The 23,811-nt window shown below is 43.2% G+C and overlaps 1 protein-coding gene across 3 annotated transcripts in view; it reads right to left on the reverse strand.

The window, feature by feature from the left end:
- Positions 1-23,811, reverse strand: part of LOC122794619 (beta-1,3-galactosyltransferase 2-like) — a 409,827-nt gene that overhangs the window by 281,473 nt on the left and 104,543 nt on the right. The window lies entirely within an intron of this gene.

The raw sequence follows: 23,811 nt of genomic DNA on the forward strand, positions 1-23,811 counted from the left end.
CAGTGGTAACAAAGAGTCACCCTGGAATATCCCCATTTGAATTTTTATCTCTAGAATAATAATTTGTCCTTAATCATGGCTTAACTGCAAAGTGGTTTGTCACTTTTTCATGCTCACCAGTGGCTTGCCTTACTAGTGTGAATGAGTTCATGATGTTGCAAACATTATTACAACACAACCTTAATTGGCTAGATTGAGACTCTGCGTATATTTATAAATATGGGTCTTGTGTCACCCAACCTGTGTTTTTTGTACAGAAATATTTGATTTATTTGTGATGAAACCAGTACACTTTCATTGCTGTTTTGTTTGACTGATGATTACACCAAACTTTTATTAGTGTATGACTTTGGCATGTTATTTTGGAAGCAGTAATAATGCAAAACCAGAGATCAAAACAAAGAAAAGATAATTTTACCCATGTGGAGAACTTAAGACATACAGAACAATCCCTTTTCAGAAATGAATCCAAACAAGCTGAGTGGGCAAAAGGTCTGGAATCAAGTGGTTATGGATATGTTGGTGGAAGGAAGTGCACATCAACACAGTACTAGAAGGGGACAAATGATATGGTAGGACAAGCCAGAGCCAAGCTGAGGCAGGATGGAATTGTCCATAGAAGTATGGGGGGGGGTGAACCCAATGAGGAATACATCCTCTCCATTCATGGGGATGACTGTGACATAGAAGATGATGGGACTGGAATTACCAGCAGTGGTGTGGATATTCACTATTACCAACATCTGCAGCAGCAACCCATGAACCTTCCAATTCTGCACATAATGACAATGAAAGCAGTGTGCATGGCAAGTATCCCCAATACCTCCTTACTCAACATGTAGGAGTATATGCTGCCTTTACCACTAATAATCTATTTGATTCATTTTTTACAGGGTCACACCAAGATCAAAACAGTTTCACTGGAGGATATCATGAGCAGAATGGCTAATTGGAATGATCATGTTAATGATGATTGTGATGGCATAGTTATATTAATGAGACAGACTGAGGCAACTGACACAGACAAGTCCAAGTTTAATGGCAGGATCTCACACCCCACAGCGTGTTAGTAACTCTGTAGGAAGGGACAGTGCATCACAAAGTGAAGGACATGTTGAAATTATACCCCTGCACCTCTACACCAGTATCTCCAAACTCAGATTAACACTTCTGGGGTTGTGGTAGAAATTCAGAGGTAACAGTGTCCACAGTGACACCTTTACAAAGGGATATCAAGCACAGAAATTTGTAACAGCTACCCCAGGAAACAAGTAAAGCATTGGCTGCCCAGTTCCAAATGTGCCGTGACATTGTTATTTCCAGCACTACATGGAAATAGCAGAGAGTATTGATAATGCCATGAACACGTTGATACATAGCATGATAGCATACCAGCAATCATGGCTGCCTGCTTTTGAGCACTAGTTAAGACTTACCAAACTCAAATAGGAGTCAGTTTTGGAAGGGGAAAAGGACATGGTACTCTCTGGACTCATGGGGGTAGATCACATGGGACAATGGGTGCATCTGCAGAAAGTAATGTAATTAGTGGGGGCCAAGTACAACAGATTTCATGCAGGACATATCGGTGTTCATCTACAGCCAGCAGAACCTCTCGTTTCAGGTTCTCGTGCCACATCACTGTCAGATCAGTGTCTGTTAGATCACCTGCATCAAATCAGTCATAACACTGGGCAAAATCACCTTTTAACTTTCATGACAGACCCTCTTTATAATCACTTGCACCATCCCTTACACTATCTTTAGGATATGTGTTTGACACATTTAACCTTGACCTGCTGTGATTAAAGTGCCACACTTCTGTTGCTTACAGTCTAACCTCTTCACACAGGTGTCAGTGTTTAACTCTGAGAGAAGTAAGTTATTAAATAAAGTAAAAAACAAATATGTGACAGTATGGTATAAGCCAGTTTTAAGACACTTTTCAACTGCATGCATTTCAATCCTACAATGGTATTTTTTAAAACTTCACAGAAGTGTGGAAAGAAAGCTGTATATTATAATATAACATTGTAGTGATTTGCACCATTAATGCTGTATGCATTAACATTGCTCCAGCTGGCCTGGACCCATAGCATAAAACTAATAATGCATACTATTAAGTGAAATAGTAATAAAAAAATAAGAAAGATTAAATGTATAACACTGCTGCCACTTAGGGCACAAATTATTGTGTATGACAAAATGAAATAGTTTGATGTGTAGTACCTAACAGATAACAATAATTCAGTTAAAACATGCTACAGGTGAACCTGATGAAACATTGTGTAAAAAAAAATTTTTACATTTTATTAACTCATGTTAAATACGGAAATAAGACTTTTTTATTGAATGGGCAAATTTAGGATATTTAGTACAAAATATACTTAGGTAAGCCACCTAAGCAGAATTTATTGTGCAAAACTGTTAAAAATGTGATTTGTCCTTATATAATACCTTACAATATTACTTAACAGGAGTCAGTGAGCACTCGGGCACTCAAACCTGACTTTTATAAACAACAATATGAGTATCTGCCCTGAAATATATATATATATATATATATATATATATATATATATATATATATATATATATATATATATGGCTCTACTTTCATATCCTGAAATACGAAAATCCCAAACTACACAATGTCGAGAAGATAATGTTGAAAGTCGAATTTAATGAATGTTCAAAATCTCAGCATTTGAAATATCGAAAAATAATAAGCACACATGACTATCCTGCCCTCCACCAATTGAAAACATGATAACAACTAAAATCAATTTACTGTACAGTTTCATATGTTTAGGCAGCCCCCCAACCCGCATCCCCCACACTGCCTGCTAATTAAATATATCAACTCCAACATCGCACTACAGCAAAGCAAACAGTAAATATGTCATTCCGCGCTGTACCTTCCCATTATCACATGCAACACACACATCTTTACACTAACATACTCTGTTCCACATACTAAACTTACTCTTTAATAACAACTTGCTTTCTCTTTTCATATGGCCTATATTTCTACACATAACCAATGATTCACTGGCTCTAAACTTAATGTCCACCATACTGTTTACCTTTAGAAACTGGAAACTGTTTGACTATTGACAATGTACCGATCCACATATGCCAAGAGTACATCCAGGAAGTGCTGAAATATCCTTGAGGCAGAAGCCTGTGAGACATCCAACATGTACCAAGTCTATCTCTAGAAGGTCTTCATGGTGAGTACAATGAAGGCCATATGCAATTTGCACCCACAGGGATAGGAAGGCCACATGTCTCCCATTGATCCTGTGAGGACCATACTTACTCATTAATACCCATATTCCTTCTCACGCTAAATCTGTCAAGCATCTCCTGATTATCTAAATGATAGTGTGTTATTCTCTGTCTATATCTCAACCTTCCTGGCTGGTGAACACTGCTGGGTGCTGGCAGTGTTGGCTTGGCCAATTCAAATAGCTCACAGTGAGAAATAAAAGGCTAGCAGCAAATGATATCATCATCATGACCTGCAAAGTAGATAGAAAAGGTGCATTTCTGCTTTCAAAACAAATATACAGAGAGAGAGAGCAGAAATGCATGAAATTTTGATTATAAATCACAAATAGGCAGGAGAAGGATACGTTAGCATATGCCATTTTATATCATTTCTCATTTCCATCTCAATCAGACTTCATTTGCTTAAGCATATTAGCTGTCATTGCTCATTAGCATAAACGACCTCTATGAATCGTACCTTTGCTACAGAAATGCATGAACAGAGTGGATAACCTTTACTATTTGCATAATGGCTATGAGTACCACCCATACCCTCTACCTCATGATGTAAAGAATGTTCGGCAAGTGCTTTTTGCTACTTCACAGGATTAAGGCCCTGATCGATGCTAGCTTTTCTGTTTGTGATTCTCTGGATCTTCTTCCTCATGGAGCCAGTAGCCCTAGAAAGAGATGAAGATGAACTCACCATGTCTCACCATTACCTCATTAGTCCCTAGAAAAAGATGGAGAGGAACTCACCATGTCTCACCATTACCCCATTAGTCCTTAGAAAGAGATGGAGAGGAACTCACCATGTCTCACCATTACCCCATTAGTCCCTAGAAAAAGATGGAGAGGAACTCACCATGTCTCATCATTACCCTATTAGTCCCTATAAAAAGATGGAGAGGAACTCACCATGTCTCATCATTTCCCCATTAGTCCCTAGAAAAAGATGGAGAGGAACTCACCATGTCTCACCATTACCCCATTAGTCCCTAGAAAGGGATGGGGATGAACTAACCATGACTCACTATTACCTCATTAGTCCCTAGAAAGAGATGGAGATAACTCACCATGAGTCACCCTAGAAAGAGATGAAGATGAACTAACCAGGTCTCACCATTACCTCATTAGTCTCTAGAAAAAGATGGAGAGGAACTCACCATGTCTCACCATTACCCCATTAGTCCCTAGAAAGGGATGGGGATGAACTAACCATGACTCACTATTACCTCAATCATCCCTAGAAAGGGATGGGGATGAACTAACCATGACTCACTATTACCTCATTAGTCCCTAGAAAGAGATGGAGATAACTCACCATGAGTCACCCTAGAAAGAGATGAAGATGAACTAAAAATGTCTCACCATTACCTCATTAGTCCTTAGAAAGAGATGGAGATAACTCACCATGAGTCACCATTACTTCATTAGTCCCAAGAAAGAGATAGCGATGAATTAACCATGTCTCACTATTACCTCATTTGTCCCTAGAAAGAGATAGCGATGAACTAACCATGTCTCACCATTACCTCATTTGTCCCTAGAAAGAGATAGCGATGAACTAACCATGTCTCACCATTACCTCATTAGACCCTAGAAAGAGATGGAGATGAACTAACCATGTCTCACCATTACCTCATTAGACCCTAGAAAGAGATGGAGATGAACTCACCATGTCTCACCATTACCTCATTAGTCCCTAGATAGAGATAGCGATGAACTAACCATGTCTCACCATTACCTCATTAGACCCTAGAAAGAGATGGAGATGAATGCACCATTTCTCACCATTACCTAATTAGTCCCTAGAAAAACATGGAGGTGAACTCACCATTTCTCACCATTACCTCATTAGTTCCTAGAAAGAGATGGAGATGAACTCATCATGTCTCACCATTACCTAATTAGTCCCTAGAAAGTGATAGAGATGAACTCACCATGACTCACCATTACCTCATTAGACCCTAGAAAGAGATGGAGATGAACTCACTATTACCTCATTAGTCCCTAGAAAGACATGGAGATGAACTCACTATTTCTCACCATTACCTCATTAGTTCCTAGAAAGAGATGGAGATAAACTCACCATGTCTCACCGTTACCTAATTCGTCCCTAGAAAGAGATGGAGATGAACTACAAATGTCTCACTGTTACCTCATTAGGCCCTAGAAAGACATGAAGATGAACTTACTATTTCCTCACCATTACCTCATCAGTTACTAGAAAGAGATGGAGAGGAACTCACCATATTTCACCATTACCTAATTAGTCCTTAGAAAGACATGGAGATGAACTTACATTTCCTCACCATTAGCTCATTAGTTCCTAGAAAGAGATGGAGAGGAACTCACAATGTTTCACCATTACCTAATTAGTCCTCAGGAAGTGATGGAGATGAACTCACCATGACTCACCATTACCTCATCAGTTTGCACTTGCTTTGTTATTCCATCATGGATGCATTTTAGTTGGAAATTGACTTTCAGCTATTGGCATGGTTTATATACTCATGTACTGAGTGCTCTAAGAAGCTATAACTGTGAATGATTTATTTCATTGTTGCTAAAGTTGGTAAGTGGGACAGGCAACACCCACAAATGTGTGAATCAGTTTATTAGAACCAGTCCAGGCACTGCATAGCTGGAGTTTGTTTCCCAAACCTGAAGTGCCCTTAGAATTGGTTAGTTTGTGATGGGTAAGGGACATAAGTTGGTCCCTTAGTGAAAAGTACACAAGCAAGATTTTCATCACTTGTTTTTGGCATTTTTTTCCCAGCAGGTGCTGAATTTCACAAAACATGTTTCAAACACTTATAGGCGATGAAAAATAGTCATGTAAATTATAAACTTAGACTTAGTTAAAGGACTCACTTTGGTTGTACATCTAATAGACAGAGGATTGGAATCTGCAGGAGTCACAGCTATGAGTTTCCCTTTTATATAAAAGAGGTGCCATTGTAACTAGTTTACACGGGTGAGAGAAATAGATTAAAAGGAAATGGAACAAACTAAAACTGTCAGTATAAATACCAAGGGGACTATAAAATAAAAATAATAGTCATGTTGCATCTCTTCTACATTACCACACTATAGGCTATGCTAAAGTTGTAGAACAGAATGAGTACTGAATGAATTGCTGAAAAGGAGAAAAGAGGCCACATTTGGTATAAACTTTTAAAAATTACTGTACAAATTACTGTGCATATTAGTATGCAATAGCAAGCATTCAAACTGCCTTTAATCAGACATTGATGAAGACATTATATTTATATAGTATACATTTGTATTTTGATTGGGCTGAGTTTCTTTATAAGGTTCTCAGCTCACCATTTTACTGGCAAATACTAGAACTCTAACTACAAAAGAAAAAAATCATATACTTTGTAGTTTTAAAGTCACATATGTGAAGCAGATGAAAAGAATGCTGTGCTTTCTTCTTTCTGGAGCAATTTGTTCATAGGCTTCCACTCCACTCCCTTCCCCTCTCCTGTCCTCTCCTCTCAGCTGGAATTCCATGATTTTAGGATTTGCCTGGTATGAGAAACCATAACCCCAAGGAAGACATTAATTACCAATGTAGAGCTACATGAGTGCTTAGATAAATTATTGGACAAAATAATTGCCTTGAGGAAATAATTGCCTTAAAGAGATTTCTTTTTATTCTGGAGTAACTTCAGACCCAGTTACAATAATTATGGGAAGCAGGTACATTGTCAGGATTTTTGGAGTTATATAACAGCTTCCAAAAATGTAACCACCACCATCCAGGTGTACCATTCTAAGCCTCATACTAAGCAATGCATGTGTTGGACATCATACCTTCTGTACAGTGGCAGCTGGTGACTTCAAATCAAAGGGGGGCTGCAGGACACAGTTGAATGGGTGGGGCCAATGGGAAGGGTGTGGCCAACTAGAAAGGGGGGGCTATGCTGAAAATCAGAAGAACTGGAACTTTAATTAAATATGCTGCCCTGGGTGCCAAACCGTCATTGTGAGAGTCCAGTCAAGACAAAATGAAGTGCAGAAGAAAAAAAATATTTCAATGCATTGGCTGCATGACAGCTTACTTAATAACTAGATGGAAATAAAAAGTTTGTGGGGCATGAAAAAATAAATTACTTTTTAAATACATTACTGGAATGCCAGTCAAATTCAAGTATAAGAAAAACAAGCAGCACTCAACTCAAACCACTTCTTCTTGCACTGCAGTTCTAATTATAATTTATATCCAGCTTTATAAAAGTACCAAGTAACATGCTGAAATTAGCAATCTCTGTGATACCCCCACTTCTAAAAATGTTTCTTATCCAAAAAAGACCTGCTGCCTGACACAACTATCTACTTGTTTCATGGGGAAAACATGATCAAAGTAAAAAATGAACAGCAAACAAGAAACTAGCTCAAGATAAATTGCTTAAAGGATTACTGAACAGGTTGTGGACTACACATGATAGACTGGCAGTCTGTTTGGTTTATGGGTAAAGCCTGCAAAGATAACTGCAAGTCTCCAAAAAAGTTAATGAGTTTCTTAAAATACTGTAATTCTGTCCTTTATTACAAATACTGCCATATGCATTTCAATACCAAGGCTTATACATTATCTAATTATGTAAGTATTCTCTGCATGGCAACAACAAAAAGGCTTTCAATACTGGTAATTCTTTAACAGTATGCTTATTACTTGCATCTTACAATCTCAGACAAGCTTACCTTATGGTCATGAAAGCATTGCTACTTAAACACAGAGCAACGGGCACTTTCTGAATAATAAGAAGCATAAATCAACAGTATAAAAATATGACAGAAAAATGGAACATTCTTCAAAATCAAGCAAGGACAGATGAAAAGCCACTTTAGTACTTGTGTCTACCTTGGATGGAGGATACTCTGCACACTTGCACTGCATAACATTTCCTTGCCTTGCTTGGACACATCCAGAGTCACCACATGGGGGAGTGGGGTGCAACAAGTATGCCACTATTTTAAATGTCTCTGGCTGACTGTGATTGCCCTGACACATTTGTCATACCTCTCAACCTCACAGCAAGAAATCTGGATGAAGCCATACATAGAAGTGGGACAAAGGCCCCAAATAAGGACAATATTTAAATATTGCTCTTATAAACTTTCTAATAGACTAGTAGGTCTTGCATTAGTATGAATTTTCTGAAGGATCTGAAACTCAAATGTTATTTTCTAACTTCAATCTTTAATGATTTGCTACTAATTTGCCAGAAAACCACAATTTTTTGAAAAATGGACCAAAAATGTGATGCAAAAATATAAAATAGCCACACAATACAGCTGAGAACCTGTCAAGAAAGGATATTTTGTTTTAATATTAGTACTGTTAACTTGAGCAGCTGACAAAATAAACAAATCTATATGCATTTCTGAAATAAAAGTAATCTATTACAGTTATTTATGAATTGTAAACCCTCCATGTTTTCTTCCAAAATTGCCATTTTGCAGAGGGATTATTAGAGGGAGAGCAAATTTTTGAGCCAAATTCGGGGACAGTTGAGAGGTTTGGATATGCCTAATTCTACAAAGCAATTTATTTGCATGTACCTCTCAACCTGTTATCACTGGAAATCTGGACAAGTCCAAATATATTGGGGGAACATACAAACAGTACTAAAAATTTCTCTTGTATAAACTTAGTTGATAGAATAATAGGTCTTGCTTTAGCATGCATTTTTCTGAAGGTTGTGAAGTCTGAAACTCAATGTCTGTCATTATTTAGTGACTTAATTCCTAAATGATTTGCCAGCAAACCACAAATTTTATGAGGAACAAACCAAAAATAAGAACCAAAAATCCATTCATTCTGTGAAAATCTGGACAGTAGATTGGTATAGTTCAGCCAGGGCTATCTTTGACTTTGCCTCCCTTCCCCTCATAAAATCATGGTTGAATGGAGCCTCCGCCCTGCAGCCATTCCAATGTCCCATTACTTGGCTATTTCGCCCCATTTACCATAAACACTGTAATGTGCATACTGCTTTACTTCTACAATGATTTGGATTTCATTTGAAAGTTTTATTTTACATTTTACAGCACAAACACTAAGACATCTGCTAAACAATGCAATGTAGTCTCACAATGCAAATAGACTTAGCATTAAAACTTATCTGCCCTTGAAACTCACATTCATTGAAACAGCATTGAAATCCATATTCAAAGAAAATACATTTGGCTAGTATAAACATTAACTTTGGTCTGTTTTCAAATGATAGGCCCCTTGCACACAAGACATAGATGTGTTGTGTGATACACCTTCCTGTTTGTATTAAATTATATTCCTTGTATAATACAGTACAGTTGTTAGAGGGTGTTTTGAATGTATTGTTTTGAACATTTTTCCAGTAAACAATGAAACAGAATGCATGCACAAATAATGAGAAAACTGCCCAGTTGAGAACATTTCCAACATGAAAGTCTACTCAAACTTCTACATTCCACCAGTATCAGTAAATATGCACAATCTCTGCAGAAGTAAAAGTCATCTAAATAATTCTACATTAAAGAGATCTGTAACTAACGAAAGTGATAATTCTTCTAAGTTAAATTTTCTTTCTTATCTATGAATTCATGTATCAATATATATATATATATATATATATATATATATATATATATATATATATATATATATATATATATATATATATATATATATATATATATATATATATAGGTCCTATTTACAAGTCAAGCACAAACAGTTATATAAATGGATGCATTTTGCTTTTGATATAAAATATACTTTATGGAATAAACTTCACTGTTGAAAGATTTCAACTTGATCATGTCATCACCAAATAAAATGTTTTCACTTTTTTGTTAATCAGAGTATCACGTGAATTTTAACCCATTTTCAGTATGAATCAGAGAAGAAAATCTCTGATATATACAGCATTTGCAAAAATTTATTATTTATGTATTTATTTATTTATTTAATGGTATTTGATTACCAGGAAATTCCGAATGGGTAGGAGCCCATTCTCAGTGGAGGGCTGGGAAAAAATTTCCCAAGTATTACAAAACATTTTAAGAACAATATTTTTACAGTCTTTAAAAATATTACAAAAAAACAAATAGAGTTTAAATAATTATGCCAGATTAGACATAGTTGTTCCTCTGTGACGACTCCTAATGGGAAAAGTCGAAAGAGGAAGAAAAAGACATAATCTAACAATATTGGTTAAGAATATATACACGTTATACAAAATGATTTAAAAGTCATACCCCCGGATTCATGAAGCTTGGCGCAAGGCCGGCGTAAGGCTTGCGCCAGCTGTGCAGCGTATAACTAGCGTAGCAGCGCCACATGCATAGTAATGAGTGTGCGCCACAACCACAACCACTTGCATAGGGCACATGCGCGAGTCCAGGGAGCCCAAGTAGGATGCGCCCGTAGGCGTGGCCAAGCTGGCAGGCGATGAGCAACCTAAAGTGCTGACTGTCACAGGCCGCCTGCAATAGTAACCGCACCAACCAGTGTCCGTGGATAATGAAATGTATGCAGAGTACGCAACATAGTACCCGTCAACACAAAATGGAGAACCAAACATAAATCCACGAAGTACAAAATGTTCCCGTCCACGGAACAAAGGATATTCGGAATACCGTGTCCGTCACGCAATGCACTGTCAGCAGGCATACCCATTGGAGGTGTACTGCATCATGTCAGCGCGCCGCAACTACACATGACTAGCCCCATGGGCATGGTCACCAGCAGTCCCACAGTGGTAGTGAGAGTACACAGCTGGGCAGTCATGGCCATATAACAACCAGAAAGAAACCAGATATCCCAAACACAGACAAACATGTGTATAGTAAAATGTGCTAGACACAGCAACGTACCCATCACATACACATAGGATGGCGTATGCCGAATCGGAATATCCAGAAGCAGAACCCATGCATGCAAATGTAATACACAACAACCCCATCATAGCACGTAACTCGCACCCATGTCCGACTGTCCACCCAATCCAGCCAGCAGCCTTGCGCAGCTGCACACCTACACACAGCGGGTATACCCCAGATGTAGTAGGAAGTATTGTCCCAAGCAGCGACACGCGTGCAAATATGTACCCCACATGTCAACATCCCATCCCAGGTACTGATATCCAAATGGCTGCATGTGAATGTGTCGGCAGAATGTGTACATCCCGCGTGTGGTTACGGACCTGTCGAAACCCCACAGGTGTTCACACGCCATGGTGTGCATAACTGGACACATCTGGACAAAGCAGTATGTGCAGCCACTGTACCGATGATTAGCTATGCAGACATGTCAAACACAATACACAGGGCGGAACAGCCGTCCACCAAGCAGGTCACCCCAGCATGGTTGCCACATGCACAGAATGTCAAGGTGGGACATCACTCGTAGATATGTGTTGTTCTGTATGGCAAAACACCCACGGCCAATGCAAAGGATAGAATAACACGTATATGCCCGGATGAATGGTTATGTCATAGCATGGGAATAGCCTAAGCTATCCAACATAATAGTCATGCGTACCAGATACAAAATGCCTGTAACACGCAAGTAGTAATGCAGGAAGACATACACGACCGTGTCAATATCATAGGACATATGGCACGTGTCAAGTGTCGACGCAGGGCACATATGTCCATAATGGGGCCCCCTGCAAAGAGGAACACGTGCCAACCCCACCCCCCACTGACACATCGGCAGTATAAATACAACCCAAACACACACCAACACCACCATCCAACCCATGATAGCAACGAAGGCCAGACAAAGACCAACACGATGCATGCACAAATAGGGACACATGTAACCGGTGCTCCGACAACCTTCCACAGGCCACCGAATAATAGTATGTACATACGCATGTAATGCTGTGAAGGATGTGTGGTAGTCCCCAGTATCACAGAGGTAGGTACACAGATACACTGTAACCAACCGTCACATATGTGCACTGTACACAGCATACCTGCAGGTAATACATAGTTCAGTCATGTGCCACATAAATATCCACGTATGAATGAGGACAGGGGATAGACAAGTGTGAATGGGAAAAACGCAGAACATGGCATACGTATGATAACCGGCACCACCCACAGCATTGTATGGCAATAGCAGAAGCTATTGTTAGTTGCCCAAACACTCGTGTCTGTACATATGGAATGAATATCATAGCAATAACCCACGTCTGGGTGTGGGTAATGCTGGATATACCCACGGTAGACGTGGTGCGGCCCTGAGGGCAATGCCCGAGGGACCAAACAAAGGCCACCATGGGTAAATACAGCAGTACCCACACCCAGACGTGGGTTATTGCTATTATGCCATATCAACTAGGAAAATAGACTATTAATCCCCAGACATAATGGCACAGCATAATGCCTGTCTGCTGCCAGTCCGCAGATATCTGGCATCCGCGGGGGTGCTGACGTACTGCGCGAGATGTCCGTTGCTAATGTCAAAACTGTCTCACCATGTAAAACACAGTCAACATAGCAAATCAATACAAAACAGCAACGGAGAGCTCGGTGTCCCCGTTGCTGTGTTGTACAACCTGTCCCGCTATGTTAAATGTGTGTAGCAGAGAGAGACTGGCACAAAGTAAGCAAAGGACATCACCGTGGCTCAGTTAAAGCTGTCACGCTATGTTAAACCCATGTAACATAGCAAGACAGGTTATAAATACCGAGGTATACAAATGGAAATAGGTCCAGGTGACCGGACCGTGTGCCATTACTATAACCCGATCTACAACGGGCACACTGGCCAGTCAGCGTGCACGGTTAGGAATAATTGGGGTGGTTATGGTATAATAGGCATGGACAAACCGTGCCCATGTGCCTCGTCTGACATTCGTACACGGTCAGGGCAGTTCCGTACACTAGGCGGACAAGACCAAACCCAGAGCACCACAGGAACACCCTGACAATCAAAGATCTGTATGCGTTGGGGCTATAAGCCTCTGTGATCTGAATACCTCTGCGGTCATGCCATATGCATCATGGGTCAAGAGCAGTAGGGAATAGTTAATGAGTAACATGTAGTACCGCACTTTTCCCAGCAGGAGAATGGATGCCTGTGACGTAAGTGAGTGCGGGGGGGGATATGTTAATGTAGCTATGTACCATGGGTATGCATATAAATGAGACAGAACAGCAAATGTGTAGTGCTCACAGCAACCGGCCAACGTGAATGCAGTCCCGTTTGAATTACGACTATAGAACATATAAATGTGAACGTGTAAGTAATGCGTCTGTGCCGCAAAGACAGTTACATGTGTAAAGGTGAAAGTGTGTTCCACACACGTCCGTTAACCAGATCAGAGATATGTTACTGGAACAGTCACAACTAATACAGGCCACGTAATCACACAGACTCAGTAAACATATGTAACCCAGAATACGGATATGCATGTGCGCCTGCGCGTAACCCACAATTATGAAATGCAAGTGCGCCTGTGCGTGTGTGATCCACTCACAGCAGGGTAAGTTAATGCTGTGTCCTCCATGTTGGTTATACATGTCTCAAAACTGTCAGCCTCTGAAAGTATGGAACCGGACAATGCCATGCAAAGTACTGGTACAAATAGTGAGAAACACATGATATGTGATAAGACAAACATAGAATGTGGATAGAATAACGGGTGTGTTAGTAGCAGGGATTGACGAAGGGTATGCATCTGTAACCCGACCTACTTGTCAGAAGGTGCCACCGTACGTTTATGTATGTTTTATGTTGGTTTACATTTGTTGACCGGGCTAGGCTAGCTGGATACATGTCCAGTGTCAGTAGAGGCCTGGGGAGAAATGCTCCACACACAATAATAGCACAACATATCAAAGCAGTCATATATGTAAACAAAAATGAACAACAATAGAAAGTGTCCAAAAAGGACTGGTTACATAAAGAGTCCAGAAGACAAAGAAAAATGTAGTCAGTGGAAGCATGTCATAATTATAGAATCAGGTCTCTATAGAATCAAGTATCAAGTCTGACATGAAATGCCAGCAAATTGCCAGATAGACACAGGTCAATGTAACACACACCTAAGATAAAGGGCCAACCATCCGTACACCCTGCCAGAACCTGTACAGTGGAAAGGTATGGTATGTTTATATATATGTGTGTACACAGGTAATCCACAGACAGTAACAAAGCAAGGTATGAAACGAGGGGTTCACATGTATATATGTACACACAACAGACCTACGTCCCGTATATATGACACATGGATATAAATATGCCAAGTAATAGATAATATGGGTAGTCAAACAGACGTCCGCGAATGGGGAACATACAGCAGCAGTCAAAACCACTGGTCAGAAGGTGACAGTCCAGCAAGTTCTACACTTTACACATGCACACTGGTGTCCATTGTAGGACTCCAAAAATTGCTCCATTCTCAACCCCTGCTGCGATTGATGCAAAAGAAGTGACAGCCGCAACTATGGAACAGCTATACATGCACTAAATGCTTGTTCAAGGTTGATGACACATGTGTCCATGAAATGCAGGACATATGGACAGATATCCCAGAGTGGTGAGTCCATAGAAGTGCGTCCACATCCCAGTACCGCACACATTAACCATGTGTAATGTGTACCATCGAGGGTTGCAGGCATGGGAACCTGGGTATGCAGAAATGGGCCTAGGTGTTGTTTGGCAGAGAATCCGTAGGCCCGCCCCATGGGAGGGATGTGGGTATAGCACATGTCTTAATCCCCACTAATGGTGCAAAGCATCCACCGGATAATGCGAAAAGCAGGTGTGAAATATGTACAGCGCTATATCAGTGTCCTTTAGGTGATCCCCATGGATGGACATGCGTACGACCAAGATGGCACCCATAACTGGAAATCTGTCGGAATAACACAGCTGCAGTAAGGCATAGCATAGGAAATACAGATAGGGACTACATTAGAAATACCCCATACAAAGTCAGACCATTTTACAAATACTGGCGTACATAGCTTTCAACCTTCCATCACCAAAATGAGGAACACTCGCCTTCATAATGTGGAACAAATGGGCAAAATGTGGAACACACTAATGACTTACTAACAACTTCAACTAGGAAGGTCATAGGATGGTTAAAATACGCTGTTCGCACGTATAATGAAGATCCTTTAATGAATAAATATGATTAATGTCAATTTACCATGGATTTCACCTAAACCATTCCTAACACTGAATGTGTAACAGACCCTATCAATGTGGAACTTTGTGGAATTTCAAGGAGCAGGACCCGTTTAAGGCCCCAAATGAGGTACGTCCCCCATAACGAGGTACACTTGAGAGGTATGCTGGCGTAGCCATGAATATGGATGTTATGAGTGTCAGTAATCATGCAATGGAAATAGCGCACCCTATCACCCACCGCACAGTCCGGAATGCCTAGGCAGCAATCAGCTAGAAAGGCACAGCACTATGCAAAACGTAACAAGGGAAATGGCCGAACATCAGGGCGTGTACACATAATGACAACAGGTCAGGGTATGAAGGATCTACCTGTCCAGAATACATGTACTGAACCGGTGATACTAGGCTGATAGGTGGGAAGAAAGACAGCAGGACAAATGTGCAAACATGTATATGTCCTACCCCGGTAATTGTGAATGACAATGTATGCCCCACGAAGGTCAATGTGGAAGGTAATCAGACACAAAGGTGAAGTGTCCCCCTGGGTGCCATGAAGTGTCAACATAACAATTACCAGGCCCCCATAGTCGTACGTGAGCCCCGCCATTGACGGGAAGCGCAAATACGATGCACACATATGGTACAGGAAAGAACAACTGTCTGCGTGGGTGTGCCGTGCAAACACAAAGTAATGTCATGTGGTCTGTTATGCCGCCACACACTGTGTGTGTATTGTAGGCGGACAGTAGGTATGTTGTATTAGACACATACCCTGCAACTGCACAGATGTACGCAGACTGTGTAGAGGTATGCCTCATATGTTCGCTGTGTTCCACGTAACAGTAACAGTCCGGAGCCCTCATGATAACTGACGACAGGAAGCAATGACAAACATGCGAGGAAGACACCAAATCAGACATAAATGCCATACACATGCAAAACATATCACTGTGCCCACTATCAATGTTTCTAAGTGCAACATGACATGACTGGCCCCGAGTGTCACACTATCACATAAGGCCGTGTCCAGATATACGCGCCCTGAGGTGGAGTGTTATGAACAGACACAGATACATGTGTGTGGAAACACTAGTATCCACTGCAAGATGATGGAATGTGCTGCTGTAGGAGGGGTAGCACTGTCCGCAGGTATGTGCTGAAATGCACATGAAACAGCTGTCTACATGGATTACCCATAGTGGCGACACCTGCACAAATGATTATAGTGGGACATACACACGACCATGCACACAGCTCAGATAGACATGCACACACCATAAACAGGCAATGATACACAAGGTCTATGGCGTGTACGAATACAGTGACAGTACAGCAAGGATAGCTGTCTGCCAAGATATACAGCAGATGTCTCTAGGGCGTGCAACACCTCCTGGAACACGGACGTTGCATGGACAATGTTTGGATATGCATTGTACCACATTTCTATGTGTCAGCCGTGCAAATATGCGATACATGGGACAGACAGCTGTCCATGCAAGAGCAGCGCTATGGGCATAACATATGTATGTATATATACATCGAGAGAGATACAGACAGACACATGTGGCAAGGCCGGTAGTGGAACCTACACATCACTATCCTATCACACCACAGCAGGATGCATGTGGAGAACATGCTACGGAGGTCGCTAACCACAGCAGGCACACAGGCAGTCCACTAGCTGAGTCTCAACATCCGCAAAACAAGAGATGTCAGCAGGATATATGTGTGCTGCGGAGCGTCTAAAACCATAACCTATGAACCCATGCGGCTGGGAGCATAGACACACACACACACACACACACACACACACACACACACACACACAGCTGGCAGGCATGGGAATTGACCTTACCCCTACCTACCCAACCGCACGACAGTATGACACAGGTATGGAACGCTCTACTCAGAGCACTGAACACAGCACTGTCAGAGGCATACATCTAGGTGGGTGACATCATCCGCAAAGGAATAGACGCTGATAGCAAATGTATGTGTTGTGAAGCATCTAAAAGCATTACTATCTCCAGAGGAAGCTGGAAACACACACACACGGGGAAGGGCCGTGAGTTGAACCTACGCCTACCTACATGAACACACTACAGCATGATGCATTTACAGGACACGCTACCAAGATTACTGAGCACAGCACTGTCAGAGGCATACTTCTAGGTGGGTGACATCATCCGCAAAGGAATAGACGCTGATAGCCAAGGTATGTGTTGTGAAGCGTCTAAAAGCATTACAATCTCCAGCGGCAGCTGGAAACACACACACACACACACACACACGGGGAAGGGCTGGGAGATGAACCCACGTCTACGTACATGAACACACTATAGCATGATGCATTTACAGAATGCGCTACCGAGATTACTGAGCACAGCACTGTCAGAGGCATACTTCTAGGTGGGTGACATCATCCGCAAAGGAATAGACGCTGATAGCCAAGGTATGTGTTGTGAAGCATCTAAAAGCATTACAATCTCCAGCGGCAGCTGGAAACAAACATACACACGGGGAAGGGCCGGGAGTTGAACCTGCGCCTACCTACATGAACACACTACAGCATTAGGCAGTTCCAGAACACGCTACCGAGATTACTGAGCACAGCACTGTCAGAGGCATACTTCTAGGCGGGTGACATCATCCGCAAAGAAATAGACGCTGATAGCCAAGGTATGTGTTGTGAAGCGTCTAAAAGCATTACTATCTCCACAGGCAGCTGGAAACACACACACACGGGGAAGGGCCAGGAGTTGAACCTACGCCTACCTACATGAACACACTACAGCATGATGCATTTACAGAACGCGCTACCAAGATTACTGAGCACAGCACTGTCAGAGGCATACTTCTAGGTGGGTGACATCATCCGCAAAGGAATAGACGCTGATAGCCAAGGTATGTGTTGTGAAGTGTCTAAAAGCATTACAATCGGCAGCTGGAAACACACACACACACACACACGGGGAAGGGCCGGGAGTTGAACCCACGTCTATTTACATGAACACACTACAGCATGATGCATTTACAGAATGCGCTACCGAGATTACTGAGCACAGCACTGTCAGAGGCATACTTCTAGGTGGGTGACATCATCCGCAAAGGAATAGACGCTGATAGCCAAGGTATGTGTTGTGAAGCGTCTAAAAGCATTACAATCTCCAGCGGCAGCTGGAAGCAAACACACACACACACAAGGGGAAAGGCCGGGAGTTGAACCTGTGCTTACCTACATGAACACACTACAGCATGATGCATTTACAGAATGCGCTACCGAGATTACTGAGCACAGCACTGTCAGAGGCATACTTCTAGGCGGGTGACATCATCTGCAAAGGAATAGATGCTGATAGCCAAGGTATGTGTTGTGAAGCGTCTAAAAGCATTACTATCTCCAAAGGCAGCTGGAAACACACACGGGGAAGGGCTGGGAGTTGAACCTACGCCTACCTACATGAACACACTACAGCATGATGCATTTACAGAATGTGCTACCAAGATTACTGAGCACAGCACTGTCAGAGGTATACTTCTAGGCGGGTGACATCATCCGCAAAGGAATAGACGCTGATAGCCAAGGTATGTGTTGTGAAGTTTCTAAAAGCATTACCATCTCCAGCTAGAAACAAACACACACACAGGGAAGGGTCGGGAGTTGAACCCATGTCTACCTACATGAACACACTAAAGCATGATGCAGTTACAGAACGCACTACCGAGATTACTGAGCACAGCACTGTCAGAGGCATACTTCTAGGCGGGTGACATCATCCTCAAAGGAATAGACGCTGATAGCCAAGGTATGTGTTGTGAAGCATCTAAAAGCATTACAATCACCAGCTGGAAACAAACACACACACACACACACACACACAGGGAAGGGCCGGGAGTTGAACCTGCGCCTACCTACATGAATACACTACAGCATGCTGCATTTACAGAACGCGCTACCGAGATTACTGAGCACAGCACTGTCAGAGGCATACTTCTAGGTGGGTGACATCATCCGCAAAGGAATAGACGCTGATAGCCAAGGTATGTGTTGTGAAGCGTCTAAAAGCATTACTATCTCCAGAGACAGCTGGAAACACACACACACAGAGAAGGGCCGGGAGTTGAACCTATGCCTACCTACATGAACACACTAGAGCATGATGCATTTACAGAATGCACTACCGAGATTACTGAGCACAGCACTGTCAGAGGCATACTTCTAGGCGGGTGACATCATCCGCAAAGGAATAGACACTGATAGCCAAGGTATGTGCTGTGAAGCGTCTAAAAGCATTACTACCTCCAGAGGCAGCTGGAAACGCACGCACACAGGGTAGGGCCGGGAGTTGAACCTACGCCTACATACATGAACACACTACAGCATGATGCATTGACAGAACGCGCTACCGAGATTACTGAGCACAGCACTGTCAGAGGCATACTTCTAGGTGGGTGACATCATCCGCAAAGGAATAGATGCTGATAGCCAAGGTATGTGTTGTGAAGCGTCTAAAAGCATTACTATCTCCAGAGGCAGCTGGAAACACACACACACAGGGAAGGGCCAGGAGTTGAACCTATGCCTACCTACATGAACACACTACAGCATGATGCATTTACAGAACGCGCTATCGAGATTACTGAGCACAACACTGTCAGAGGCATACTTCTAGGAGGGTGACATCATCCGCAAAGGAATAGACGCTGATAGCCAAGGTATGTGTTGTGAAGCGTCTAAAAGCATTACTATCCCCAGAGGCAGCTGGAAACACACACACACCACGAATGGCCGGGAGTTGAACCTACGCCAACCTACATGAACACACTACAGCATGATGCATTTACAGAACCCGCTATTGAGATTACTGAGCACAGCACTGTCAAGAGGCATACTCCTAGGTGGGTGATATCATCTGCAGAGGCAAGGCAGCCAATAGGGAATGAAGACAGAGTGCGCAGTCACACAGCATGTTGCTATCCCAAGGTGGGCATACAGTAACATGGCAGTGCTGCCCTCGGGAATACTAACTAACTACGGAGCACAACATCATGACATGGGTACGGGATGCACCACAGACAGTACACCCTATGAGAGAGCAACCGGCGTGCATGATGTAGGCAGCCATTGTGGCATAGCAACTACATATAACTCGCCTAGATGGCCACCATGGCTATGCAGGATGTCATTGGCCATGGCTACAAGCCTAGTATCAGACGTCGGTGCCGACTGTACTGTGTCTCCACGCATGGCGTACTGGGCATGCCCACACACCTAGCGGTCGCAAAGGGGAAACATACATGCACACGGGGTATATTCACAGAAGGGCGCAGTGTGCACTGTACTGTGTGTCCATCTACACAACTGCTTACTGGGCATGCTCACACACTTAGCATTTGCAGAGTGCAGACATGCATACACATGGGGTTGAATCATGAAAGGGCAGAGTGTGGAACATCGTGTGTGTCCACCTACACAACAGCAACCCGGGCATGCTCACACACTCAGTGGTTGCAAAGGGGGAACATACATGCACACGGGGTATAATCACAGATGGGCGCGGTGTGCACTGTACTGTGTGTCCATCCACACAACTGCTTACTGGGCATGCTCACACACTTAGCATTTGCAGAGTGCAGACATGCATACACATGGGGTTGGATCATGAAAGGGCAGAGTGTGGAACGTCGTGTGTGTCCACCTACACAACAGCAACCTGGGCATGCTCACACACTTGGCGGTTGCAAAGGGGGAACATACATGCACACGGGGTATAATCACAGACGGGCGCGGTGTACACTGTCCTGTGTGTCCATCCACACAACTGCTTACTGGGCATGCTCACACACTTAGCATTTGCAGAGTGCAGACATGCATACACATGGGGTTGAATCATGAAAGTGCAGAGTGTGGAACGTCATGTGTGTCCACCCACACAACAGCAAACCAGGCATGCTGACACACCTAGCGGTTGCAAAGGGGGAATTACATGCACACGTGGTATGATCACAGACGGCCGCAGTGTGCACTGTACTGTGTGTCCATCTACACAACTGCTTACCGGGCATGCTCACACACTTAACATCTGCAAAGTGCAGACATGCATACACATGGAGTGTGAGCATGAAAGGGCAGAGTGTGGAACTTCGTGTGTGTCCACCTACACAACAGCAAACCGGGCATGCTCACACACTTAGCATGTGCTACGCGCCGTCCGGCATGCAGACGGTGTGTACACACCGCAGGTCATGGGCAGGTAAACCTGTCCACACGCACAGGGTGGTCACACATGCAGTTACCCATACACACACAGATGACATCACAGGCGTCACGGGTGCAGATCAAACATGTACACACTGCAGTGAACACTGTAGCTGCCATGCCAGCACCATGTCAGCGGTGCAGCAGTATGCCTCACGGTCCAACAACAGCATGTGACATATGTCCACAGGTCTGTATAGCGGTGTACACCAGTCATAAAGAGTACACATGTACTAACAATGATCCCACATGTGTGATGTGGTCCACCCATATCAGTATACATAGACAGGTCGGCTCCACACATACCACGGCCCTGACACAGCTATGACACATGACTGCTGCTGTACCAGAGTGAACCAATGTCTGGATATGTCATACATGAGATTGTCTGGCTGTGTGCATGGACTGCACACAGGACACATACGAAGCCTGTGATGTACCACATGCATAACACTGGCGTACGTGGTGCTACACACACGAATGGAAGGTGGACACATGTCTGTGGTATGCTCCCACTACAGGGTGTAGCGGTGTTGACTGGGACACATACCCTTGTATTGTTCGCCTGTGACAGCTGTGATACCATACCACAGTCCATGTTCTATGTATGTCAACACACATGTTATAATGTAGCAATGCATACACACATGGCAACAGGGGACACATGTGACACATGTACTGTGCATGGTGCAGCCATGCATGAGCAGTGGCCGATGTCCATGACATAGTTGCAACTCCCTACCACATGCGTACCCATCATGGGGGCCGTTATATGGTGGCATAGTAACAGCATGTATGGCGGTATGTGTGTACATCATGTGTTTAAAAACCTGTCCACATGCATGTGTGCAGGTGGTGGCTCACAGGTGTGTCACACACCATCCTACCCTGCCATATGCATACAGTATGCTATGTCGCTGTTACATGACAGTGCTGCCATAATGCATACCCATCGGTCAGGTGTCATCGACTGTATGTCACATGGCTACTGTAACACCTACCACCTCCCAAGTGCATATATCGGCACATCTGCCGGATACAGTGTTGGTACGCATAATGCACTACATACTGCTGCACGCCTGCACATGTCTCATATGGCGAGTGTGGCATTCCCAGCACCAACATGTGTGCAGGAATGTGTGCCCATGTATGCCACATATCGGGGAGACCGTGTCCCATGTGCCACACATCCCTGTACACCATAGTAGAGATCTGTACATACCGCAGTGTGGGGTGCATGGATGTGGATGGTGCAGTACATGCAACAGGTCGTCTCTCCGTGTATACATGTGTGGTCACCACCATGTGTGTGTGTCAACATGTTTGTATGTCTGCTGCCTGGTGTGAGGGTGTATGCAGATATACTGTTGTGAACGGACACTAATCACACAGGGTGACCATCCTGTACTGGTGCTGCATTGCACAACCCTGTTGATGCCATAGTTGTGAGCCATACTGGCCACCTGTGCAAGTCCGCCCCCTGTGACATGGCATGTGGGTGCATTGTATTGTGAGGGTGCTGACCACACAGGCAGGTGTCCCCATCTGCACACTATGGGGTGTGCGCCATAGTGGTGTACACCCTGCGACTGTGGCCGTATTCCTGTACTGGTACAGCGTCCTACTGCTGCACAGCGTGCACCACAGCTGACAGGTGACACCGGAGGTCAGTGGCCAGCACGCTGTGTATGACACCTGCACAATGTCACCATACCTGTACTGTGTCCTGCCATGTATGTGATGTCTCTGTCCACTGTAGCCTGTGGCACCAACCACAGGCGTCAGGTGCAGTATATGTGTGGATATGTGTGTCATGTACTGTGTAAACAATGTTAAACTATGTCTGGCTCCGTACATTATGCTCTTCCAGTTTTCCCTTAGAACTTCTCTACTTGCAATCTAAACTGTCTAGTCTCTATCACAAAAGCTCAGCACTTGCTCCTAAAGCATTCTTATATAGGTAAAGTACATATATACTAAGCAAAGTACTATATTAGCCTAGAATTCCCTTGAGTACCCATTTCCCTATAGGTCCCTTCTGACTCAGCTACACAGCAAACGCATTCAAGTTTTCTAGCATGTCGAAGGGTCAATTGCTAGCGTCCTCTCCTGTTCAGCTGGTGCATCC

This window comes from Protopterus annectens, chromosome 2.part1, assembly GCF_019279795.1.
Source record: "Protopterus annectens isolate FY-2018-M chromosome 2.part1, PAN1.0, whole genome shotgun sequence".
Lineage (NCBI taxonomy): Eukaryota > Metazoa > Chordata > Ceratodontiformes > Protopteridae > Protopterus > Protopterus annectens.